Raw genomic sequence first — 11085 nt, forward strand, 5'->3', positions numbered from 1 at the left:
AGCACAGGGCGTAAGGCTGGAGGGGGAGGGGACACACCCAGGATGGGATGCCAGTCCATCGCAAGGCACCCCAAGCGGGACTCGAACCCCAGACCCACCAGAGAGCAGGACCCGGTCAAACCCGCTGCGCCACCGCACCCCTGATAAACACATTTTAACAAATGACTTCACCTGTTTATAGGAATTTTTAAGTATAAATGCATTACTCTTGTTTAAGTAGACTTAAATAGTGTTTTTCCTTCCTAGAAAAATTTAGCTTCTAGGAACTTGCTACATGTTTTAAAAGCACTTTATGTGAAGCCTGCAATAATTTTATTTGGCTAATTGAAATTATTTTTTAATGTCTTGTTCGGTGCCGTTGAGCATAATTAAACTTGTTCTTAAGCATTTGCTGTGCTGACATTATTCATATTTTCCTAATGAATACTTTTTTTTTATTTCAAGCTCACAGTCCGTAACTAATTGTTCTGTTCTTCCACATGTGTCTGAAAGGGAAGCAAAGTCAATTTAAGTCAACAATTGAAGATCCAACAATTTATTTAATATATAGTAACGGATGAGGTACTGACAGCTACCATCCGTTTTTTTTTTTTTTTTTCTTGCATAAAAATAAGGAGTTTTGCCAGGATTTGTTCAGACATATTTTCTTAATACAAGAAAAGATGTATTATGGGTGTGTATTCCTCTGGCTGCATATTGTTTCTTATCCTTATCATGCCATATACAGTATATAATGAGCAACAGGCAGCCTAATGGTTTGCATAAAGGTTGCAGCTTTGAATCCCACCTCTTGTGGTAGTACGCTTCAGGAAGTTGTTCACTCCTCATTGATACAGTAATTACCAAACTGTGTAAATGGTTTAATAATTACAGATAGTTTAACATTGTAAGTCACTCTGGAGAAAAGCGTCAGGTAAATGGAAAAAATCAAAATTTAGCAAAAAAATGTCCACCTGGGTGACCTGGATCATACTTGTATGGGACGATCAGGATGGCTTTTCAGTTCTGTTCACGTTAGTGGTGAGGGACCCAAAATGTGTTCTCTTCACCATACCATGCGTGGCATCCAAGTGAACCACGGCATCCTTCAGGTTTTTGAGCACTTGGCCCATATCAAACCACGGGCGTCTCAAAACGTCGTCCTTGTGTCCGCCAGGACTATGGTCTGGATAGAGAGGCCTTCCAGGGAATAGTACCAGGCTGTCCACAGCGCTTGCTTCAGCTGGCTGCCAGCTGCTGCCAGGTGGGTGTGCTATTTTCCTATTTTTGGCACTATGTTTCATACATCATTTAGCTGAGTCACTTCAGCACTTTTTTGGGGTGGGGATAAAATGTTTGTTTTTTAATTTAAAAAAAAAAAAAAAAGTGGTACTGTGACATATCAAGTGTTCTTCATGATGAAGAGTGCTTTGATTCCCCCCCCCCCCCCCCAATAAACTTGGTGTCTACCTCTGCTTTGCCAGTCAGATCTCAATGCGTGGATGTAACTCTACCAGGGTAATTAAACCATGAAGTGTAATTAAAACGGGTTTATAGTTTCCATTTTGAAGAGTTGTTTTGTAATCAGTTTTGTTTACAAGTATGTGTTATGAATTTTCATATATTGGAATAATTTTTATGAAAATTTCTGTTTCTGGCTTCCCTGGGCCAGGTGGAAGCCTTCCGAAGACCGTCCTTCACTGAGCTCCTGGATGGGCTCGAGGATATGGCTGAGGCCATGAGGAACTCCGACACAGAGCTGAGAACTGGGTGAATGGGAGGAGTTGTGGCCTCTTGGCACTGCCTCCAACTGTGGAGGACCCAGCAAGGACCCTAGGGAACCCCAGAGTGGAGCTGCTTGGACAAAAGGGTGGGGGTGTGGCCTCCTGGAAACTGGAACTCCCAACTCTGGAGTTCTAAGCAAAGGCTCTGAGGAGCCCTGAATCAAAGGTGATGTCTGGATGAAACGGAGCAGACGTGGCCTCTTCTCACCACTCCCAACACCCAGCAACTCCAGCGTGCCAAACCTGTCCAAAGAAAGGGGACTGTGGGCTCGCAAGAAGCTAAGATCTGCACGTAGGTGAAAGCGTGCGGTGTGGTGCTGGAGCCTTGGGCAGGGAAGCAGACGACAAAATGGTATGGTGTAAAGGCAGTGGTTTTCTTTTCTTTCCTCACAATCTTCCTGTTGGACCATTGATCCTCCTTTAGGGGAGGTCAGCTCACCACTCAGAACATGTTTGACCTTATCCAAAGCAACAAATTCGCAGCGGTTCGGCACACTCGAGCACTTTCTGCAAGCCCTAAACGGTGCACGACCCCTGACGATTCACACCGTTCCTACGTCACTTCGTTTTTATTCTGCTTAAGATAAGGCACCACGGGCTCCTTTTCGCCTTACGTTCGCCATGCATGGATAAACACGAAAAAGTCCTTTCAGGTTTCGAGAAGGGACCTAAAATGCGTTGCATAATTTTAAAGGAAAGCTGGAGCGGTCCGAAAAGGGAAATTGAGTGAGTACAACCCCGAGAAAGGCCCTCATTCAACGTCATGCGGAGAGCGGAATCAAAGCAAAGCTTTCTGCTTATGTAAGTGTTCATTTACACATCTGACCAGTTGCCCTACAGAGACTTGTTTACTGGATTTGTCATCTAGGAGAAGCCTAATAAATTTAATAAGAAGGATACATGAGGATTACCTTTTTAACGTGATGACATAGGTGTTTATGGGTCTCTTCTTGAGCTCATCATTTGAGCAGTGTGTAGTATTTAATTGTCAGAGAGAGAGAGAGAGAGAGAGAGAGAGAGAGAGCATGGGGAGGGCAACAGAAATACAGCTGTCTTCCCTTTCATCTCTGGTTACCTGGCAACCATCACTTGACCATGATGATTATTCATCCTGTATTTATTTTGTCTTATTTTACAAATCTGTGCTCTCCTGTAAGACATATGTTTCGTTATTGGTCTTGGTAAGGAGCTTCGACTGAGGGAACAAAATTTTTAAAAATTAAGACATGGGTGCTCTAGGGGATTTTTTATTTTTTTTTTTTTTTTTTTTTCCCTTCTCCTTCTGTCACCTGTTGCACAGGTAAAGGATGGAAATGGAAAGAAGTGCTTTGTCACCAATTTCCTTCTGTTCCGCTTTTACACACATTGTCTTGACTGCTAGTAGTCCCGTTGGCCGGAGACAAAAATGAAAAGCATCAGGAGTGATGTATATTTATTTAGCTTTTTACTGTTACAGAATCGCACATCTTTTAATTGCTGGCTGTTGGCACTGTGATGCAGGAAAATTGAATGAGACAAATTGTGCTGGTTGACTCTTAACCATCCTTAGCTTTTAAAATCTGGTTGTTTATTTTTGCACTGGGTTCTTCCATATGTTTTTCCAGGCTTTGGCCTTGATCTGTCTGATGCAGAATTGTGCGGAAGTGTAGAATAACTTGCCTTGTAGTATTAGCATTACCTGTAATTTTTTTTTTTTTTTTTTTTTTTTTTTTTTTTTTTTTTTTTTTTTTGTGTGTGTGGGGGTAGAAGGTGACCGAAGAGAGGAAACAATGTTAAAAAAAAATTCACAGGGGGTCCAGGAACAACTGGTGTCCCACTTGTCTTTGCATGCAAAGGCTACACAATTGGGGAGAAAAGTATTTCATCCCTCAATCTGCACTTCTTGAACTACATGCACAACCTTGGCATTTCAGTATCCCTGTGCATGATAAATTATGACTATGCCTTTTGAGATAATCCAGAAATGAAGACAGCATTGGAAGAGGGTCAACAGTAGCAAAATGTTCTATAATACATCTCTATAGATGAGGCCCCTCCAGCCTCACGCCCTGAGTTGTCGGGTTAGGCTCCGGTTCCCTGCGACCCCCTATGGGACAAGCGGTTCCGAAAGTGTGTGTGGATGAGGCTATATCATTCTGAAGTATTTTCTACACATTTTTACATTCAATTAATTTGGTTGATACTTTCCCCTGTGTTAAACTACCTGTAATAATGTTCCCATTTATACAGCTGGGTAACTTACTGGAGTAATTTATGAAAGTACCTTGACTACTACAACAGGAGGTAAGACTGAAAAAGTCTAAAGGTGGTAGTTGTAACCACTACACCATCTGCTGCCCCTAACAGCTGTGCGGGGAGGGAAACGGTTTCTAGGGGATGGTTTTGTCATGTGCAACATTCTCTCATGCTGATTGCGCATTTGTCCTCATGGAAGAGGTCTGTTTGTATGCTAGCTGGTGAGGAAATTATGTAACACTCATAATTATGACACATTTTGAGAAGTGTGAAAAACCAACTGATAGGAAACACAGGGGGAAATGTAACTACTTGCTTCAAGACCTAATGTGAATTTCATTGGTACTGCCCCTCCTAGGGACTTGAACCAGCAACCTTATTCCTGACCTGAACTGCTTTTCACTGGTTCTATTTTAAGACTTAAATGGAAATATTTGGGTTTTTTTTTTTTTTTCTCCCCTTTGGATCTAGGATGACATGCAGGATTCCTAAGCTAAACATCTTAGTATCCTTTTCCGTAATGCTCTTCGCACCTCTATGATGTCCAGCAACAGCACCTTAAGACACCTTTTCTCCTGTATAGTCACCTAACTTTACTTTCTAAAAGGAGAATTACAAGATGTGCATAATTTTTTGTCATTCCATTTTATGTCATGGATTCAAGAGAAGCTTGTGCTTTTTCAGCTGACTGATAATGAGTGATGGGTTTGCCACAGGCTTCCACAGCATTGTTCAAGTCTTATCGCTGTGCTTTCAACATGATATTAAGACCCACCTTAACTCCCATGCATCCGATTTAATGCTTCTCGGGCACTGCTGTCTGTTGCTGTAAACTGGAACTCCAGAGTAAAATGTTTTTTTCCCTAAAACGTGCTCAAAGGCGAGATACCCATTCCTTTTTAAAGTCTTTGTTCTTTGCTCTGTGTGCGATTATACTTTTTTTTTTTTTACTAGACCCCAATTTAAAAAAAAAAAACACTTTTTATGCATATTACAATGGAATACAGTGTCTTAAACTTATTTTGCATCTGATTTTATACCTACTCATAGATTTGCATGTCCAACTCTTCCTCTGAAAGCTGCTGTCATGTCTTTGTTTTGTTTCCCTAGGCTGTCTGTGTATCTAAGATAGTGAGACAGGTTAACAGAGATAAGTAGGAGTCAAAGAAAAAGGTAACTAGTACAAGGAGAGTGCTAGTGCCTAGCATCTCCCAGGCTTGACATTTGGACATTGGTTCAAATCTACCTCATTGTGTGTGGCATTTGCATGTTCTCCCCAGGTTTGCCTGGATTTCCTCCCAAAGACCTGTGTTTCAGGTCAGTTGGGGACTCTGTTATCAGTAATGCATGAATGTTTGTATGATTGCACACTGATGTACTGGTGTCTCACCCAGCATACATTTATATTTCTGAATTGGCTCCAGCACCACATGGCCCTTTGATGGCTAAAGTTGAGAACTCACGACTGCTACTGTCTAGTACTCTATAATAGGGGTCAAGGTGATATATGATACAATGCTCTCCTAATGATGAGGGATAAACTTTAGATAAAGTGCTGTGGACAAAGATGTTACATTAAATCTCAGCAATAATACCACAAGTAAAGATGAGAGCAGGATCCTGAAGCTACTGAGTTACTCACTGATGAGCTGTGCTCTCCTTTCACACTGTGAGCTAGCCCCTACCTTGTTGGCTCTGTTCTCTGACTTACCTTTCAACATAGCACAAGTTTATGAAGTGTAACAGATTGACCTAAACTAAAGAACCAAATCCTAACAGCAGTAAAGTTTTGCTGTTGCTAAATGAAGGCATGGCTGGAAATTTAAAGTGACTGTTTAAAAATTTATAAAAAGGAAAACAGCTGGAAGGGACAGAATGAAAGAAAGGAGTTGGCAGCCTTTTCTAATAAGGAAGTCTCGCTGCTGTTTAAGTCTAGACTATCATTGCCTACAGCATGAGTGCAGTGTGAATATAAAAACATTCCCTATGGACTTCAAGCAGCACCCAAATCACCTTAGCTTTCATATATCAGCTCCAGGTAGGAGACCCAACCTGGAGTGTGTTCTGTCACATACTTAAAACACCAAGCAGAAAACAATGTGTTTCCTTAGTGTACACATCTTACATAATGTATATGGTGTTTATCTAGGTAATCTTGAAATTAACTCTAAGCTCCGCTCATCAATCTGTGTCACCCTGGTAGGTCACTCATTCAGTGAAAACACCCTTCAGTGCCTCTCTTTCCATTATAAATGGCCTCAGAAGTGCTGAAGTTAACAAAAAGCAGACAGCTGAATGAATTAAAGGGTACTCCATGTTGCCAAGTTGGTGTAAATCGGTCATGTGGCAGAGACCCATTAAGGAACCCACAGGCCAAGGCTGAGCTCATCGGACGGTGCGGTGGCAGGTCACCCATATCCTACTCTCATCTGTATTCTACAGGGGCTTTGCACCGCTTCACGCCTCCCTAAAAGGTGCCTTGCCTCAATATCACCCTATCCGCAATGGAAGCCCAGTGGCCAGCAGCTACACGTACTGCTCTGTTGATGAGACATTCCAGAGATGGAACGGGAGGGTCTTGTGATGGCTCAGGTGACAGAGCAGTTTTCTAATTGAGGACTAGCAGCAAAAGCCATTGAGGACTAACTGGCTGGAAACAGCAGCCAAGTATGAGAGCATTTTGATAAACAGCAAGAGAAGAGTAGATCTGTGTGCCAAGGAAACCCACAGGGAGAGAGAGCAGTGCAGAGATCATGAAAAATTATAGGGGTGATGACTGCAAAAAATGTGCATATTTATACATTTCCCCTATCCATTGTTTTCTGTAGAAAACAGCAATTTCAGAAAATATTAGTAGCAAACTGAAGATTTTAAGTTGTTTTACATTTTTTTTTCCTTTAAAACTCATGGAAGCCTGAGTCAGCATGGTGTCTCAGAGACTTTCAGGCATAGGTGAGAGCATGCATAAATACAGAAAAAGGTAAATGTGATGCACGGCAAAATTTTCCAACTGTTAGCTTATAGTGAGACTCAATTTTAGCTCTTTGCTGACTATCTAAAAATAACAATGGAGAATGAGAAAGGGACTGGGTGATAATTTAATACAGGTAACACCTATACCCAGCTGGATATTCCAGTGCAGCAATACAGTATAAGTATGTAAGTTACATCATATATTAATTCAGCTGGAGAGAGAGCAAAGTGAGAATCAAATCCCAGTCTCCCGCCCTAAAGGCCCATACAGCACCTCCAGTAGGTGTAGCAGCCATGAGAGCATTGCTCATATCAGGAATCACCTGGCTGTAAATCAAGTGCAACATATTAGTATGTATGTCATACATCTTGTAATCAATCATACAGCCACAGGAAACAGATGTCAAAAGATATGTAGATGAGTAGGAAACCCAGTATTCACATGTTCTGTGAAAGAGATAAGGCTCCCGGTCTGAAAGTTACTTCAAAGTGGGAAAGGCTAAACGAGGGAAATTATGAAATGAAGACTTTTAGAAGAATTTTTTTTGAAAATATAAGAAGGTGAAGCTGGTGGCATCATGAAGTGAATCGAAGGATGTAATGGTTGACACAAGAAATTATGCAGGACAGTTTGAACACTAGCCAAGTGTCTCATGTTCGTTAGAAGATCGAAGACATGGTATAGATGAGGGCAAGAGATTTCATCCCACATCCTGAAGATGGGGGTACTAACAGAGGTGACATCAGCAGATGTACATGTATGCCAACAACTGGCACTGGTGTGGTAAACACCACAGGTACATTAAGTAATTTAGACACCAAGTGTGTGTAGATCTATATAGTATATATCTATACGGTTGAGGTTCTTGAATAAACTGTGAGAAACAAGGCCTTATTCTATACACAATATAATTTAATCTACATCACCTCTGCGGCGTGCAGAAATGAGCAAGCAAGAGGGGCAGAGAGAGAATGAAATTGTAGCCTAACCTTAGAAAATACTTTCCCCAGGATCAGTTGAGCATAAGAACGATGACAGTGTTTGCATGTGTATCTAGAGGTCACGGAACCCAGACAACGATGGTGTACGGAGCTGAAGACAAATAAAGAGCACAAAGAGAAGAATGTCTTCTTCCATAAAAAGAAAAGACTTTAAAAAACACCCACAGGCAGCCAAATGAATAGCACAGAAAGAACAACCTTGTCTCGTCTGAAGAAGGGCACAACGCAGTAGGAAAAAAGTGTATGCAGCTAACCTTGAGGAGCGCTTGAACGTACAGGAGACAAGACAAGTGGAGGACAGCTGAAAAAGTAGAATGCGCGAGAAAGGGAGGGTTGCTTGTACTGCATCGATTGTTTCCCATTAATTGCTTGTCACCGTGAAAATACACTTTCAAACGGAACGGCTCAGAATTATAATTCCTCCCAGCGGGCAGTGCCTAGCCCTCTCTCAATAATGAAATAACCTCTCACACCACTGCAGCTGCTCAGCACACATGCATCAGGGCATTTGAGCAAAGATGAAAGGAGGAAAGGAGCCAAGAAAAAACGGAAATGACAAAGCTGAATTGTGTCTATATATAGTGTCTACATAGAGTATATAGCAAGAGAGATCACCAGAGCCACCTTGGCCCTTCTTACTGGTCATACACTGTCTCAAAAAAAATGCTATATCACTTGAACGGTTCCAACCGAGCTCCTTCAGCAGTCTTACACTCAAAACCAACTACGCTTCTCTCTTAAGGGAGGCACAGCAGGTAGCACCGATGCCTCCCGCAATCCAAAGACACGTGCTTCAGCTGGACTGCTGACTTTACAATGTCCATAGTGCATGCCCATGTGAATAATAAGTATGTGATTTATCCTTCGATGGACTGGCTTCCTGTCCAGGGTGTACCCTGCCTCGCTCCCTAAACTTCCAGAATAGGCTTTGGACCACCGCGACCCTGCATTGGACAAGCAGTTGAGGAAAATGACCCTGAAGGAAAGCAAAAGCTGACCTCCCCAAGAATATCTACAGCCCAGCAGTCTTGTTCACCCGCAGATGATGCCTGTTTAGGTTGACTCATGCGAGCAAGTTATCCATCGACCTGGCAAACAGCACGGTCTCTGCGGATTAAGCAAACAAGAGCACAGAGAATTAAGTAGCCTGTAATCATTTCCCCTCTCCAAAAGAACACAATTTGCTTAAACCAAATTAGCCGTATGAGTTTAAAAAGCAAGAGGCTAATTTCTGCATATTACACAAGCCAAATGTGAAACAACTTGGCTTAAATGACTTATTTATAACACCCAGTGAAGCACATGAACTCAGTGACGATTAACAAGTATAAAGACAACATGGAGTGGGCACAATAACACCAATGCTGTTAACACACACACACATTTTTTGAACGGCTTGTCCCATAAGGGGTTGCGGGGAACCGGAGCCTACCCGGCAACACAGGGCGTAAGGCAGGCCAGAGGGGGAAGGGACACACCCAGGACGGGACGCCAGTCCACCGCAAGGCACTCCAAGTGGGACTCGAACCCCAGATCCACCAAAGAGCAGGACCCAAGCCACTGCGCCACCATGCCCCCCTATGCTGTTATCAATAGTACATAATTTAACGTCAGATTGAGGCTTCACTTTGGTCAGGAAGAATTGTTCAGCTGGGATTATTAGTACAATATAGCTTTAGTGATATTCTCTTTAAACGTGCCAGTATTGAATCTACCTGCTGAGCTGAATGACAAGGTCTCCATCGTTTATAACAGGCTAAGAGAACACAAGAAACACAGAACCCATTTCTGCTGTATTGACAAGAGGACTGTTCCATCAGCCCTCACTTTATGCACAGTTAGTTAATATTAATATTATTATTAACCATTAATTTACGGAGAACTTTGGCCAAAGCGACTCGCAATGTGAGATTTGTACACCAATCTACTGACAATGATTTACCCATTTACAGAGCTTGGTCAATTTGGTCCTTCGTTTCAGAGCAAGTAGCATCATCAGAGGTATTATAGGAGGAGAAGATATTCAAACCCAGGTCCCTCAGTTGCAGATGATCGTTCTAAAGTCTACGTCACCTTCTGCCATATTGATGCTTGATTCCAGGCCTGCCATTTTGGTTACGATAATACAAGAATCTTTCATGAGACTGATAGCATACTAAAGAACAGTCTCGGACCCATCGCAAAGAACTTAAAGTCTCAACTCCATGCTCCTGATCTCCACCAATGTTACCTGTGGAGACATTATCAAAGAGGCAAAGTGAAGTTTGAGCTGATAGGTGGGCCAGCTACACGTCAAGCGAGCCATTCTGCACAATGAAAGTGAACATGGGACACAAGAACGCAAAGAAAAGGGCTGACGGAGAGCGTTGCTGCCTTCCTGACTCGGCGTGCGAAACCTCAGCAGAAATTAGACTTGCCGTGGCACTTTTGTATGATACAGTGCACTTTGTGGCTAATGGCTGAACACTGCAACCCCAGTGCTCATTCATCAACGGCAACATTTGTCCTCCCGTGGGGAAATAAAACCAGCAAGGCAAACAGCTCGAGGTGCAATCAGCATTCCAAAACACTTCAATCCCCCCCCCGATTAGATTTTCAGAAACCTTATGAAATCCCATAGCATGGTAACCGCCTTGAACAGGTGTGCGGCATTTTCCGAATTCCTCACGCTGAAAGCTGGCACATGCTGTTTCAAAAGACTCCGATATTATCGCCAAAGCTGTGGAAATCATAACTGAGTCATTCCTCAAATGAAAAAGGCACCTTAATTAAAAAATGTAATAGTCACCCTTCAAGCATTTCGTATTCAAAACTCCCCGAAAAATATTTAATGTCTGTAAATCGAAGGTAGCTTCACATGTGGCAGAATCTAGGATATGGAATCTGATAGCATTTACTGGCTTTATGTGAATAGGCACATTTAAAAAATCTTCCTGAAATAGTAGTCAATTTGTCATCATAAAAAAATGCTTTCATGTGAGTTCTGGTACATAGTCGAGTACAAATACATTCACGTTGCGCCTACTTTCAAAATCGCTCGTGTGGTGTCAGGTTCCACAGAAACACCCTCTTCAGCTCCTTGGCAGTCATCGGTTTTTGACACACATCCACG

This window comes from Scleropages formosus, chromosome 6, assembly GCF_900964775.1.
Source record: "Scleropages formosus chromosome 6, fSclFor1.1, whole genome shotgun sequence".
Lineage (NCBI taxonomy): Eukaryota > Metazoa > Chordata > Actinopteri > Osteoglossiformes > Osteoglossidae > Scleropages > Scleropages formosus.